Source organism: Pogona vitticeps, chromosome 1 (assembly GCF_051106095.1).
Source record: "Pogona vitticeps strain Pit_001003342236 chromosome 1, PviZW2.1, whole genome shotgun sequence".
NCBI lineage: Eukaryota > Metazoa > Chordata > Lepidosauria > Squamata > Agamidae > Pogona > Pogona vitticeps.
The window spans coordinates 47,433,506-47,448,861 of record NC_135783.1 but is presented as its reverse complement, the minus strand read 5'-3'; the positions used below and the strand labels follow the sequence as shown (position 1 = coordinate 47,448,861).

General features: G+C 42.2%; 1 protein-coding gene across 4 annotated transcripts in view; it reads left to right on the top strand.

The window, feature by feature from the left end:
* Positions 1–15,356, top strand: part of TMEM63B (transmembrane protein 63B) — a 96,060-nt gene that overhangs the window by 1,179 nt on the left and 79,525 nt on the right. The window lies entirely within an intron of this gene.

The following is a 15,356-nucleotide window of genomic DNA, read 5'->3' as shown; positions in this document are numbered from 1 at the left end:
TGTTGGTCCGCGATGCTGCAGTCACTCCCCCCCCCCTTTCTTGCTTGTGCGAAAAAGGTGCAGCTGGGAAGGAAGAGAGAGAATCATTTCAGGGGCCCAAGTTCGTTCGTTCTCTGTGTGTGTCATGCGGCTTTTGTTCAGAAGGTTCTGCTGCAGTCTTTAGAAAATGAACCCAGCAGGCCTGGGGGAAAAAGGCCGGCATGCACAGGGCTACACATACAGGGAAGCAAACCAAATCCTTGCCTTCTTCAAGGGCAATCCCTCTTCCCTCCCCACCCCCCCGCATGTTGTCTGCCTTCCCCAGGTATCTTCCTCTGAATATAGTGGATGGCCTTAATTCTGTTTTACGCAAATGAAACATTCTGGTCTTTTCCTGTGAGATTGACAGAGGTGTGTGGGTAGGGGATATATCTACCTTTTCCAAAATGCTTGCCCCCTACATCTTGTTCTATAATATTATAGTGCTTTTGTCAGATAACCCTTTCTATAACCTGTGGAATCTGCAAGTGTTTCTAATGCCAAATCCCAGGTGCATGGATGGGTATGGGTTTATCTAGATTAGCTCTACCAAACCACTTTTTCTTTTAATCTGCTGCTGGGTTGATTTGCTTTTCCTGCTTTACCATCTCTCAAGTCATTTAATCTCTCCTTTCAATACAGTACCAAACCCACTTCCTTCCATCATTCTCTCCAGGTTTTTCTTCCTGATGCTCCACTTATCAATCAAGTGTTGGCAAAGGGAGGGAGGTACATTGGAAAAGGGGAACACTAGGAAATGTTTTGTCCTCATTTATTATGATTGTGTTTTACGGTGTGTGTTTCCAATGCTTTTCCATTCATTGTTATGAAATGAATTTGTTCTACACCAAGGTCTTTGTGGTGGGTGTGACTGTATCTCAGTATGTCAACATCTAATGTTAGATACTGGAGGTGATTTGCTTGCTGTTCGTGCTGCAGGCTGAATATTTGCAAAGCTGGATGAAGGCAGACTTCCTCTTCTTCTTTTGGTTAAATAACATAAAGCCTAGCTCCAGCTGTGTTTCAATCAAGTACATGCAGATGTTCTCTCTGAACAAATGCTCAAAAGATGTATGTCTAGCTAGGTTGCAAATGAGTACTGTACAGGCGATATTCAGAAAGGTCTTAGGCCATGTTATGTCTCTTTCCGTTGCACCACAATTAAAGTTCCTTTAGATGAAATTTTAATGAATGATGAACTTTCACATATTCATGTTTTGTGGGCATTTGTGGAGCCCCACCAGAAAATGTAAAAGATAGCTATCTCCAGATCAGTTTTCAATGATAATCAAACTGTATGTCATTTATTATTGCTATGCAGTTTGTCATTTATATAATTGGTTAAATCTGCAAATCAGACTACCCTTTGACTGGGTTTACTTTTCCAAGAACCATAGTTGCTTCTATGCAGGGTGGATAAAAATCAATGTTTTTTTTAAAAAAAAAATCAAAATTGATTTAAATCCCTATTTAAATTTTTAAATTGATGTCTTAATTTAAATCATCAAAAATATTTTTTTAATTTTAAATTGTGATTTAAATTTAAACTCAATTTAATAGAAGGGGAGCTGAAGCTGGAGGAGAGTGACCCGTCCAAGGTCACACGATGAGTTGAACCGTTTCATGGGATTTGAATGCAGATCTTCCACATCTGTATCCAATTGTCCATTTGTGGGCTTTGCTAACTCTTAGGTAGTCTTATCCAGGCAGTTCCTTCTGTAGATGATGCAACACTGCAGTACTAAACCGAAATGAAGTGTTAGACTGGATTTGAACCACATTTGTCTACGACACAGGATAGGTGAACCTGTGGTGCTCACAGTCTCCACCAGCACTAGTGAGGTGGGCAGGGCCTAAAAGGTTCGGAAATGCAACAATATTTGGAGCGCCTCAGGTTTTCAGCCTAGGTTTGGAATGGAAATCTTTACAGTTCCTGTATAAACTGTTGCTGTTGGCTCACTGGAAGTTAAGTGAACTGTACTCTATTAACAAGTTTTCTATGAGGATTGGACACTTTGGGCATACTTACGTGTATTGGATCAAGTTATATGACTGGCAATCAATATTAAAGAAGCAACATTGTTTTATTAAGTGAATGTAGGCATTATTCAGAAGATGTTACTAGTCAAGGACAGAAGTGTGGGATGGAGATGGCCCGTTGTTTAACTAATATGGTTTCATAAAACTAACATGATAGGTGCATGCATTCAATGGAAAGTTAATGTGTGCTTCTTTAGTCTAATGATATTTTATTCTGGCTCTAAAATGTGTAGTGGCAATTTTGTGTTGGGAGGATCTGCATATTGTAAAATGTACATTGACGTGCTAATGTTTCTTGTACAGTATTAGAATACAACCATGCTTGTATTCTATAAAAGTCAGACTGGTTTAATTTTCTGTCAAATTTATCTATTTCCAAGGCTTGTCAAAACTTAAAGCATGAATATTCATGTTGTGAAACAATGCTGCAATAAAAATAATGTTGGTCAGCAGCATAAAGACTTGTCCACAAAAGCTCACATTAAAATATAATAGTCTTTAAGGTGCCCCGTGTTTTTGTTTTGTTTCTTTGGACTTTGCCTAGTATGAAGATAAAACATCTTTAAGATAAAAAATATAAAAAATTCTAACTTTGAAAAAGCTAGACTACATTGAACAGTGATTTCAGTCAGACATACTACTATAATAGCACTATATCACTGATTCTGAAGAGTTTATATGGTAAATGCAGCTGCTGTCTTTGTTACCGGAGTATTATGTAGGGCAATCCTAAACATCTTTACTTCGGCATAAGGTTCGGGGAATTCCATGGGATTTACTCAATTGTAGGTATGTTTAGGAATGTAGTCATAGTCTCTTAGCAGATAGGAGATGATCAAAAGCCTTGGCAAAAAGATAAATTTAGCTAAAACTAGGTCCAAAGGTTTAGACCTTCCTTCTAGGTAACTGAGACAACAAAAAAGTAATTCAAAGGTGCAGTGCATCTCGGGTTTTAAGATAACAATCTCAGGCTATAACCTTTTGATGGCATGGACTTTAAACCAGAAGGCAGAAGGTACCTAAGGACAGTCATATTAGGTAATATATGCAGTAGTGGTCATTTACAAATATTTTCAGTTGTGGAGTAATTCTAAAGTAATTGACATTGGCTGAAAATCTGTTGGTAGAGTGGTGCTAGGGCCTCTCTTCATTTTGAGCAGCTTTTGGGAGCCACAGAATGAAGGGGGGGGGGTATTTAAAGCTAGAAAATCAATGCCATCAGTTTGGGTTCTCTTTCCCCTCCCCCCCCCCCGACTGACAGCAGTGATTTTCTAGCCTTAAATTGCCCTTCTGCCCATTCTGTGGCTCCTGAAGGCTGCCTCAGGAAAAAAAATAAATCACAGTCCCCTCTAAGAAGCTTTTAGTTTGCCCTGAAATAGCCACAGCATTGCTGTGGCTGATGACATCTTTCTTGCTGTATGGCATAAAACTGCACAACAGGATTTCAGCCTTTGTGTAGTTAATGTTGAATTCAAATACACTGGAGTCTAGTTTTAATTAATTATTTAGTCTGAAAAGTACCTGTGGAAGAGAAAGCAGCAGTGAACTAAATTGTTTGGGAGATTAAGCAAGAGAACTGTATACCACACCACTGGTAAGTGAATGTGATCTACTTGATTCAAGAGCTTGGCCAATGAAAGATAGCATGAAGGATGACCCATTGAAGATTACAGTCAGTCCACAGAAAATGAGTTATAAGAAAATTATTCTGGCAGCATATGTATCCTGTCCATTAACTGAGATGGATTACGTGAATCTGTATGCAGGACCACCCATTTAGCATGGGATATTTTGTTCTGTTCTTTGTATCTAGAGTAGGACTACTAAAATTACTTGGATTTGATTTAGTTATTGCTACTTTAAGCCATGTTGACTTCAGTAGGTCTACTATATTAATTGTTTTCATGTTGTCTTTTTCTTAGTTCCTTTTTTCTTAATTGAAGTTGATAAATGTGTTCAGTTTTATGTTTGGGTTGTCATTATGTTGTGATTTTATTTAGAGTGTTAGTCGTTGTTTTATTGTGTTTTGTACCACTCAGAGTGGCCTTATAGCCAGACGGGCGGTATAGAAATTGAATAAATAAATATATGTCCTGAGTGTATTGACCCTATTCATCTGGAGATAAATGAGGCTTTACTTTGATCCCCTTGATACATAAATAAGTAACCTGGTGAGATTTAGTTTTAATATGTTCCTGAAACTCGCCACAGATAGAGGCTTCGTAGGATACACTATCCCCAGAGACTGGTAATCTTCTGATAGTTCTGAAGAATCTTCCTGCTGCTGCAGTCTCTAGAATGATGGAGTGACTTTTGTGGTTAACCAAAAGATTCAGGAGGTGGGAGGGAGACAGGCAGATTACTCTGGTGGTGACACATAGTTATCCTTGGACTCTTTCCGCCAGTTTTAACCTGTTTAACTGAAGGCTCTGAAAAGGAATAAGCGCTAGTAGAGTGATAATGTAAGACTACCACCAGCAAATCTGGTCAGATATGGGCTAAGCTTAATTATCAAGTCTATTCTGTGGTGATGATTAGAGATGGGGTATTCATATACAAATATCACCCCACATGTGCAGATAATGAGGGTCCAGCCCCCTCGGGCCAGACTGACCATTCACAATTCTGCCCCTGCCATGAGCTCTGCAGTCCCTTCCTATCTCTCTGTTGCTCATGATGGATTAGCCACTCTTCGACCTGGCAGAGAGGGTCATCATCCCACCTTCTGACAGGAGTGGCTAATCCATCACGAGCAATGGAGAGATAGGAAGGGACCATGGGGCTTGCAGCAGCAGAGGAATCATGAGTGGTCAGCCTGGCCCCAGAGGAGCCCTCACCTGTGGAGGGATAATCGTACTTGTATATGAATACGAATATCCCCATCTCTAGTGGTGATGGTACCATTGCATTTGCTCAGGGTCACCAGGCAACACAGTTCTGGGTGGTCCAGAACCACACTCCATTCTGGCTAGTCAGGGGATGTCATGGAGCCTGTATGCTTCAGAAATGGGGACTCTGCAGCCTGCTCATGAAACCTCTCTGACAAGCATCGCTTCCTCCACTTGGAGGCTAGTGGAAGAAGAGTTTGCTCTGAAGTCTCTAATCAGCAATAAGACTTGACAGGATTGAGGTCAGAGCTCAGCCAGTTCTGGCAAGTGGCAGCTGAGTGCATGGAAGGGAAAATGGAGCACAGAACCATCAACGGATGCTAAGGGCAAGGGACTAAGGACAAGAAGAGTCACAGCCATGCCACTGCCCAATATAATGGCCAAAATCCAGTTGGAGAAAAAGTGTGGCTGATGTTGCAGACAGTGTGAGATTGGGTGTGCAATGTTGATCTTGGGTGTGTGGGGTGGGAGCAAAATGCTTACACCGTGGACATCTGGACCCTGCCCATGAAAATGTTACCTTACACAGCATGCATAGCTTGAGTTTAAGACTTCAGATGGAAGAATTTAAGACCGTAATCAGAAATAATAGTTCTTAAGTTGAAATAAAAGCATTTTTTTCTTACTGTGATGATTAATCTTATTAATAGCATCATACATTGTCTAGCACAATCTCTCTTCAACTGACAGTTAAATCTTTTCTGTATGATGCAGTCTCCTAGCAGTTTGAAATCCAAAATAGAAACTTCTAGACTCCTTCAGAAAGCTGCAGGTCCACCTTCAGCATCGAGCATAGTAGGGTCTACCCCTTGCCATGTCTATGAGTTGCACCCCACAGTAGTGTTATGGGCTTGGAGACAAGCAACAACTCTGCTCCACATCCCTCTATAGTGCTTCAAACATTGATGGCCAAGCCTGTTTCCAAGATAGAGGAATACTGACCACCCTCCATATGGCGTTGACACTGCAGCGGTCTGCTTAGCAGACTTTGTGCTCCCTGTCCCATTAAAGCTCTGCCACTAAACACTGCCTTGTATAAAAGCTGAAAGGCAACACTGTTGATTACAGCAGTGCTGCTGATCATGGGTTCTAACAGTGGCAGAGGGGGCCACTAACAGTGGCCTTTCAAAGGCCCCTAAAACCTGAAGCTGATTTAACTAACAGATTAAGCATTCTCTAAAGGACTTGAGATAACTATGTATGCCTCCTGTTTCACTGGGTTCTTCATGCATACAGTATACCACTATGACTCACACACATGTCGTACTGTTATCCCCTGTTATCATTAAAAGGAATTATGTAGATTGCAGTCTCCTCCTTTGTCACTTATCTGAGTCAATAGATATGTTCTTTTCTGTGACACATTGAAGTATCAAAACAAATGCAACTGTTTATCTATTAATGTACTTATTAGCTACATTTCAAGACTTCAGTCTTCCCATGATTGTTTGCCCTATAAAACATTACAGTTCCATATTGGTACCATACCAGTTCTATTAAAATCATGAACAAATTTTATACAAAATTAAGAGAGAATTTGTTAAAACAAGCACAATCCAAAACCTAAAAATGCCTTATCATTGAGTGTATAATATTGGTGTGAGTCACTGTTGTAAATTCCAGGTATGAGAAAACATTGAATGTAATTGACTAGCTGGATGGATAATTCAGTGGTTTAGGTATTTTGCTGTGGAGCTAGAGGTTGCAAGTTCAATTCCCCACAGTGCCTCCTGAGAGTAGAGCCAGACTGTGTGGCCTTAGGCAACCTACACAATCTGAGGGCACCCTTGGAAAAAGGGAAACGGTAAGCTACTTACAGTATGTGTATTCTCTGCCTAGAAAAATGCTGGCAATTGATTTGTAGCTCACAGTTATATTATCATTTATATAACTGACTCAAGCCAACTAGGAAAGGGCCGAATCAGTTTCAGGCGACGGGGGAGGAGTTTAGCAAAGTAGGATGTGTAGTAATGTGTTATATGAAGGTCTTCCTGCCATCTGCCTGTCTTCTGGACCATTACTGAGTTGATTTCTTCCTGGTGGATTAGAGATGTCACCCTTTAGTCACCCTGGTGGATGACAGTTGACAGCAGATGGACCAGGAGTGTATGACCCAGTATATTGTTTCAGCAGCTTTGTTAAACTTGTGGATTATCTGTTAGTGATAGAGACAGGAGGCATTATGTTTTGGTATCTCCCATATTACCTCTATGATTGCATTCAGAAAGTGATGCTGATGGTTTAACCCCCTCACTTTTAATTCTATGGGATGCAGCAGATTCTTGTATTGCTGTGCTATTTAACACTCCCAATATTAGTTCTATCTAGACTAGAGCCAGTGGCATCAATAGGATGTGACATAGCTGTTACAAATTCCATTAATTTCAGTGGATTTAGTTGTTTCTATATTATGGAAAACCTATAAATTAATGGCTTGCTATTAACAGTTTTACTCAAGTACTGCAAACTCAAGGCTGTGGTTCCCTTGTTGAGTCAATCCATCTCACATTTGATCTTCCCCTTTTCCTGCTGCCTTCAACTTTTTCCAACATTATCCTCTTTTATAGTGAGTCTTGTTTTCTCACAATGTGAGTGTGAGGGTTCGTTGGTATGGGCTGTTTTCTGTTCAATAAACGGACGAGGCATAGAAGGAACATCAAACGGTATCGTATTTATTTCAACATTAACATTGTCGGTGACACCACCCAGGAAAGGGTTCAGAGACGTTTGGAGACCATGGTTAGGCTTAGAAGGAGTCCACAAACTATGTATAAAGGGATTAGTGGTCTCTGGATTCTACGGACCTGTTAAAGGCGGCACAGGTCCTAGTCCAGGGTTCAATTCTTCATCCAGGGAAATCAAGGGCAAGGTCTCCTCATCCCCGCTGCAGCCGTCCCAGGAGGATCCCTCTCCTCCTTCGGCACCCCAAGGACCGGGTAACCCCCCAGCTTCTTCAACTCGGCGATATGCCATTGACGTTTACGTTCCAACTCCCTGGCGACCGCCTCTCGCTCTTCTCGCAGCCTTCTCCGCCACTCTTTGGCCTCCGTTTCTCCCCAGTAGGATGGGCGAGGCTTCAGTCCCAGCTGCCGGCGTTTTTCTGCCTCCTCATGGGGGATCCGGACCTGCTCCCATTTGTGGGTCCAGGGATCCTCCATCCAAACCCACTCCCAACCACCCGGAATGTCCCTGGCCCTCTCTCTTATATCCCCCATCCCTGCTTCTATCTCCTCCCCTCTTTTTCCCGCCTGAACTCGCCCCGGTTCGCGGGCAATCTTTAACCCTTTCACAACCTCTTCTAGGTCCCGGGTATCCACCCCCTTGCTCAGGGTAAGGGTTCCGCCGCATTCTGTCCCCCAATCAGGGGTTTCCACTCCTCTCTCTTCCCTTCGCGGTGGGGATGGTGGGGGGGATGTCTGAGTCTGGCTGTGACTCTTCTGGAGCAGCGGCACTCCTACCATAGCTTCCATTTTGGGAGCCTCACAGTGAGAAAATACAATAGCCTCCGTTTAGTCATGTGTTGCTTTTCATGAGATTTCAGGCTTGATTTCTTACTTGTTTCTCTGGCACTTTCTTCTAGGGAGGATTTATCCCAATACGCATTGAAACGCTAGATGAGCTTGCCTGCATAGTTCAGCCAACGTGTCATCGATATGCTCTGTCTTATATGTCCACCTCTGTCTTATATGTCCTCCTAGGAAGGGGGATTTCCAAATAAACTATTATATGTGGCTAGTGGTGTATTGGATATGTGCAAATAAGCTGACAGTTTAGAAAAGAATGATCTGAAAGTAGGTCCTTGGACTCATATGATTCTGAGCCCCCAAGGGTCATGTGTATAATTTGGAGGAGCTGCTAAGAAATGAGAAAACGTGCTGCTTAAAAGTCTGCCTGAGGAGGAAGGTCTTTACCTGATGACAGGAGGACAAGAAGGAGGCTCTGTTTGTGGTTCCTATGGAGCCTGATGTTTGCTCTTGATACAACAGACAGGGGAGCTTCAGCAAGGTTGTCTCTCTTTACAAGATGCCATTGAAACAACCTGGCATTGACAGAGTCCCACCCTTCACATGAATAAGCACACACAAATGCTTTCCTGAGAATGGCCCATATTGCTTCTCTTAGGAGCAGAGCCACCCACCTACCCCATGCTGAGGAAGCCAAGCAGTGGACACAAACTGCGAAGAAATAAGAATAAGTGCAGCTTCTCTTCAAACTCCAGTGTTTATATCTGTGTGAGAGCAGGAGGGCATTGGACCACAGCTGGGGTCAACATCAGCATCTTCCCTGCTGTCTGAGCTGATGGTTAATGGCTTCCTTCCATAGGCCACTAGCTGGGATGAACCCTATTTGTCCCAACCATTGGGTCAAAGGGTACAGGAAGGCAGCAGGAGGAAAAGGGCTTGAAAATCCCCACTCAAGGAGCTTCCCAAGTGGCACTATAACAGAAGAGGCAACTGGAGAGCAATGGAAGCTTGCAAAGAAAACTGAGGCAGAAGAGGACAGAGGGAGAGTTTAATTGAAGAAGAAGAAGAAGAAGAACCAAGAAGCAGGCTGATGCCCTACAGCAGGTAAACGAGGCAGAGTCCACCGGCCCACACCTACTTTGCTGGGCTCTTTCTTACTGGTGAACCTTCCCCAACTGAACCTGGCAGTCTCCAAGGTGGAAAAGTCAAGAGCTTTAGCTTTAGTCTGAAGGATATGAGCCTACCTTAGGTCAATGGGAGGTTTTTCCAGTAGCCCCCAGTAATACCCCAACTACAAAGGTTACAGTGAACCCCACCCAACTGAGATAGTGAAGATGTCAAAGACTGTTTGAGAGCCTGCACCATATAGCCTTGGACATGAAAAAAGTGAAGCTCACACTTGAGCTATTCTGCTTTTTGATTGTACCTGGAATTTATTATTACCAGGGCTAAAATGGAACCACCCAGAAATGACTAAGAGACTAGACTATAGCGTGGAGAAGGGTTGAAGAGAAGTGTCTGTAGGTCCAATGACCCACTTTGTAGAGGTTTTGTTTGTTGTAAATTCCGTTGGACTGTTCTTATGATGACTAGCACATACAGTGGTGCCTCACAAGACGGGTGCTCCATTTAACGATGAATTCGCATTACGACAAGGTTTTTGCGATCGCAAAACATTTTGAATGGGGGAATTTCGCTGTGCGATGATCGGTTCCCTGTTTTGGGAACTGATTTTTGCTTCCCGACTATCAAAGCAGCTGATCGTCGGGTTTTCAGAATGGCCACCGGGTGCTCAAAATGGCTCCCCGCTGTGTTTAGAAGCCATTTTTCACTGCACAGGCACCCGAAAATGGCCGCCCCTATGGAGGATCTTCACTGGACAGTGAGTTCTTACCCGATTAGAACGCATTAACCAGGTTTTAATGAGTTTCAATGGCTTTTTAATTTTCGTTTTACGACGTTTTCATTCTACAGCGATTTTGCTGGGACAAATTAACGTCGTAATGCGAGGCACCACTGTATAGTGGTCTGTTTGACATCCATATATCCATGAACAGACTCAGCCCCTCCCATTATGCGATGAGAAGGATAATTGGTTTATTACCATATCTCGAGCCATTTCTGTAGCAACACATGCCTCTATGTTGCCACAGAGAAGGTAGGGCTGAGAGAAAGGCCTTTCCTGATCATTGTAACACCCAAGCTGACTCATAGTGGGAGACGCAGTCTTTGAGATCGCTTGGACTCAGGCTATTTAGGGCTTTATAGGGAGGCAGTAGAAGATAGGAGGGCCTGGCGTGCTCTGGTCCATGGGGTCACGAAGAGTCAGACACGACTAAATGACTAAACGACTAAACGAAACGAGGTTAAAACCAGCATTCTAAATTGTGCCTGGAAAATGATTGGCAGCCAGTGGAGCTGCTGTAACATGGGGGTTATATGAGCCCTGTAACCTGCTCCCATTAACAATCTGGCTGCTGAAGTTTCCTGACACTTTCCATTGGCAGCCCCACATAGAGCAAGTTACAGTAATCCAGCTGGGAAGACTTCCTGGCCTCCTTTATACATGGAGACTCACTATGCAGTCTGTTTCCACACTATGTATTCACTATGATAATTACAGTTGCTAAGAACTGGGAAGACTCATATAAATATCAAATTTCTACTTAAGAAGAGAGATTTCATATTTCTGTAGAGACTGAGCGTTTAGAAAAATCTCTGAAAATTTTTATGCTCAAATAAAAAAGATTTAGTAAACTTTCATAGATTGTTAAATTTTTCATTTTCTAAACAATCAGGTCCCTAATTGCATCTGGTAACCATGTGGCAATTTATCCTTCAAACTAACAAGTTGTTTAGAATATATGAAACTTTGTGTAAGAATGTTTAACATCACTGTTGTTTGTGTTATTATTATTAGCAGCCTCCTTCTCCACATTATCTAACCCATTTTTATCTATTTTTCTTTTTCTTACTGACTTTTTAGATGTGATACATTTCTTGATGTAAATTATTTGCCAGAAACTTCAAAAAGAAAAAGAAAAGTCCACCAAAGAATAAAGTGCAAGCTATAAATATTGGTCAGAATTCAATTAGTTTCTGTCTGTTAGCCAAAAAATGAGGTTTTCACAATTCCCATTCTCTCTCTACACACACCCATTCACAGAGAGAGCATCTGCCTTGGAAGATCTCCCAAACTCTGGAGCAAAACTGATATTGTAGGGGCACTGTCACCCTGAAATTGATTAAAATATAAAAACATTTTTAAAAGGCAGTCCGCCCTTCTGAGCTGGCTGGAGAAAGCCATATAGATTATTTTCATTTGCATTGGCAAAGATTGAACTCCTCATTACTGTACTCTTGTTCATATTCAATGTTTAGTAACTTTAGCATACAGCATTGTGAAAAGTACTTGCAAGAGATGTTGAACAGGATTGAGTTTCACAAGGTGTTTGTGTTTTCTAATTTTTGCTTGCAGAAACCTTTTGAGTGAACAAAATTGGATTCCTACCCCCGAGGGTTGCATGTTAGCACTGGTTTTGTGCTTTTTTCCAGATCAGGACACATTTGGTCTAGATTTAATTATGCAAAAGTAGATCTAGCAGTACCTGAAAATAGTAGTTATAAGCCGGCTGCACTGGTTGAAATGTTGAGCTGGCAGTGCAATCTTTCCAGGCTGCATGTTGCTACATGGTTGACCTGATGGGAGTAGCTGATGTGGCACATTGCATGCTGGGTTTCACTGTTCAGTACCTGTATGTGGCATGCATGTCTTCACAGATAAACTGGATGAAGCACAAGGCATCCCAACATCATTTTGTGTACTGTTGCATGCCATTTTCACTCTAGTCAGTTTTCGATGACCATTTTGGCCAAAGATTTAATAGTTCATTGCTATTTGGATGAGATACATTGCTTTTGGAGGGATTAGAATTGGGGGGGGGGACCCAGACCACTCATTGACTAGGAGATTCTATGAAATGTAGTCTTGAAATAACTTTCCAACCTCTTAATAGTTATAATACACTTTATCCTATTTCCTGTGTCACTCTGTGACCTTGCATGGCTTCCTTCAGCAGTTTGCCCCTTCCACATTGGCTGCTGGTGTCTGAATCAAGGAAGTGTATGCATTTTCTCTTTCAGAAGCTGGAACTTGGGTGATTTAGATGATGATGATGATGATGATGATGATGATTTATTTATTTATTTATTTATTTATTTATTTATTTATTTATTTATTTATTTGATTTATATCCCGCCCATCTGGTATATCATACCACTCTGGGCGGCTAACAACAAAAGCTATACAATTAAAATAAAAATCCAAACATCAATTATTAACAATACTGACAATATACCAATAGATGATAAATAGCAGATAGAGAAAAGGAAGAAAATTAAATCAAATCAATTTAAATGCTGGCAGGGGGGAAAGGCCTGGATGTAAAGCCATGTTTTAAATTGTGTTTTAAATGTACCCAGCGTAGGGGCCGCACGAATCTCAGGAGGGAGATTGTTCCAAAGGCGAGGAGCCACCGCCGAGAAGGCCCGGTTCCGCGTCTTTTCCCTCCGGGCCTTTCTCGGCGTCAGGCTCCTCAGCCTCACCTCCTGGCTCTCGTGGGTGAGCCAGGTAGATTTCCACCTCCCCATATATGTGATCTTCCCTGGTTCAGGCATTTACACCTGTTGTGTGGGAGTCTACCAGCATAATCATTCTGCTTTTTTTCTGTGTGTGGATCTCTCCAGCTTTTCCTGAAGAGGAGCTGAGGCAGGAGGTGAGCTGTGTTTGGGAGGACATTTTATTTGGTGAGGTATTTTCTTCTAGGCTGACCTTTGTTCTCCCTGAACGCATGGTCCCAGGGAGTGGGGGTTTCACTTTAAATTAGTGCATGCAGAAGCGCGCATCTAATGGCGCAAGAAATTCTCTGATTCTATTTTTGACTCTAATCTGGTAAATAGGAAAGCCAAATAGCATTGTATACACCTGAGGAGCAGGAAAGTTTTAGGGGTAGGATCAGACTTCCTCCTTTTTTGATTCACTGACCAATCAGTCAAGATGGAGAGTGCAGGATCTGTTGCACTTGCAACACCTGTGGCACGTTTGTTTTCATGCCAATGAGGTGCCTGGGTACAACTGCTCTAAGTGTTGGTTGGTGGTCCTCTTGGAAGACAAGGTCCGGCAGATGGAGACCTGTTTTCTAATCTCCACACCATCAAGGAGCAGGCCAGGTAGGTGGGGTTCATCAGGCTTGGAAGGCTGCCTATCTAGGATAAGGAAAACTCTGATTTCAAACCTCCACTGCTTTGTGGCTATATCCACTGATAGAAAAGGCTTCAGGAGTTAACCTTGAGGCAAAATCCAGAGTCAGATTTCCAGAAGCAGTTTGTGTCGTTCTGGCAACTCCTGCAACTTTGCTGGAACCAGTTGTATTGGCTCTTGCCTTTCCATTGGACTATTTCAGTGACATGGAGAGGAGGCAGTTTGTTTGTTTGTTTGTTTGTTTGTTTGTTTGTTTGTTCGTTCGTTCGTTCGTTCGTTTGTTTGTTTGTTTGTTTGTTTGTTTGTTTGTTTATATGCCGCCCACTCTACCCAAAGGTCTCTGGGCAGCTTACAACAATTAAAATTCAATACAATAAAATATAAAATGATTGAAATACGATTAAAATACGATTAAAATACAATTAAAATTGCCATCATTAAGACCCACAGTTGATGTTGCTGCTTAGGTAACAGCCTATCCTCCATATTATTTTACCCAGGCTTCGTGCTCTGGAGAGGACACTCCAGCTTCTCATACAGCGTCAAAATAACACAGAAAGTAGCAGTTATCAGTTATAAGTGTTTGCTCAATTGGCGTAGAGCATGATTTCAGGGGCTACTTCTGACAGTGGGAGAGGTCATTGCACCTCACTAGGTAGCTACTGCCCACCTTAAGCAGGGCAGACTGCAGCCAGTAAGGTGCTACCTCACCACAGTCTGTTAACCTCACAGGGTGCGTGGGGTTTAGGGTGAAAGCCGACAAGCAGATAGACAGCCCTGCACCATGCAACAATCGTAAGAAAATTTCTGCCCTAATGTTGGGCACCTAGAATGTTTGGACAATGACCCCTAGCTTTTCTGATGACCTGCAGGAAATAAACGACATGCGCAAGACAGCTGTCATCCATATGGAACTGAGTATACCGCAGATGAATATTGTTCCCCTGCAAGAGACGAGATTGCCAGACTCGGGATCTGTCAAAGAAAAAAACTTCTCATTCTTCTGGCAGGGAAAACCATTGAATGAGAGCAGGGAACATGGTGTTGGCTTTGCCGTCAGAAACCTACTGTGGGGAGTGAAAGAATCCTGTCTCTGCATCTCCACTCATCAGTGGGATTGGTCACCCTCATCATTTATTTATTTATTTATTTATTTATTTATTTATTTATTTATTTAACTTCAACAGAAGTCAAAGACAAATTCTATGATGATCTGGCAGCTACAGTACTATTTAAAAAAATCCCCTAGAGAGAATCACTCTTCATTCTCAGAGACTTTAACTCTAGAGTTGGTGCTGATCACAATTCTTGGCCCACTTGTCTTTGGCAATGGGAAGATGAACAAAAATCGGCGACATTTGTTGGAGTTTTGCTGTTATTATGGTCTCTGTGTCAGCAACACGTTCTTTAATAGGAAGCTTCAACACAGTTTCCTGGAGACATCCAAGATCCAAGCATTGGCATTAGCTCGATTTGCTCCTCACTAGATGTTCTAGCCGTCCTAGTATTACGATCACACGTCCCTGCTGAAGTGCTGTAAAGAGATCATCACCACCAAGCTGTATGAAATCTTTTGTCTTTGCTGGAGTGAAAGTGGAGTACCGCAGGACATGAAGGATGCAAACATTGTCACATTGTATAAGAACAAAGGAGACAGGTGCAACTGCAATAACTACTGTGGAATCT